The sequence below is a fragment of the Mustela nigripes genome, unplaced genomic scaffold (genome assembly GCF_022355385.1).
Source record: "Mustela nigripes isolate SB6536 unplaced genomic scaffold, MUSNIG.SB6536 HiC_scaffold_462, whole genome shotgun sequence".
NCBI lineage: Eukaryota > Metazoa > Chordata > Mammalia > Carnivora > Mustelidae > Mustela > Mustela nigripes.
This window is the reverse complement of record NW_026739869.1, coordinates 11,044-12,049: the sequence shown is the minus strand read 5'-3', so window position 1 is coordinate 12,049 and position 1,006 is coordinate 11,044. Positions and strand designations below refer to the sequence as shown.

General features: G+C 36.5%; 1 pseudogene; it reads left to right on the top strand.

Annotated features, from left to right (window-relative positions):
- Positions 1 to 541: 541 nt before the first annotated feature.
- On the top strand, positions 542 to 668 carry LOC132008599 (U4 spliceosomal RNA; annotated as a pseudogene).
- The last annotated feature ends 338 nt before the right edge of the window (positions 669 to 1,006 follow it).

The window sequence follows — 1,006 nt, the reverse complement described above, 5'->3', positions numbered from 1 at the left end:
GAATGTAGTTTATCAAAATATACCACATTCTTGGCTACCAGTAGCCCATGCACTTATTATTCCATAATTATTCCAAGTCAATCACTAAATAGTAATAATGCCAGATTTCATTTATTGGCTCTTTAAGCAGATCAGTAAAATGCATAAATCCTTAGAATGATTGTTGATGAGATGGGGCAGGGAAGGGAGAGAAGGAGAGAGAGAGAGAGAGTGTGTACACAAATTACTATAACTAGGAAAAAAAGAAAGAAAACTACAGAAAATAAAAGGATATTAGTTGCAGAGCACTTGGGTGGCTCAGTCAGTTAGTCTGTCTTCAGCTCAGGTCATGATCTCAGGGTCTGGGGATCAAGCCCCATGTCAGGCTTCATATTCAGTGGGAAGTCTGTTTGTTCCCCACCCTCTAGCTCTACACCTCCCCCCCACTTGTGTGCTCTCTCTCTCAAATAAATAAATATTTTTAAAAGGATAATTAGATGATACAATGACAATATGATGCCAATATCTTTCTTTAATTAATTTTTATTTTTGAGTAATCTCTAGCTTTGGGCAGTGGCAGTATCATAGCCAATGAGGTTTATCCGAGGCGCGATTATTGCTAATTGAGTAATCTCTATACCAAGAGTGGGGCTTGAACTCACAACCCCCAAATCAAGAGTCACATGTCTACTGACTGATCGGTCAGGCACCCCAGGTGATCTCAGTTATCTTTGATAAATCGGGAGAAATGGAAAAATCCTTTGAAAAACAACTTATCAAACTGGATACAAGTAGAAATAGATATGAATACCCCTGTATCTGTTCAGAAATTAAGTTCATCATAGTTACCATAAGAAAATGGACCCAGATGGTTTTACCAGAAGCAATAATACCAACCTTACAAAATCTTACATATTTTTTCATGAAATATATATAAAATACACAATCTTAGACTATTTTAAGGGGCCAGTATAACCAAACATCAGAACCTATAAAGGATATTACAAGAAAATAAATACCACAAACT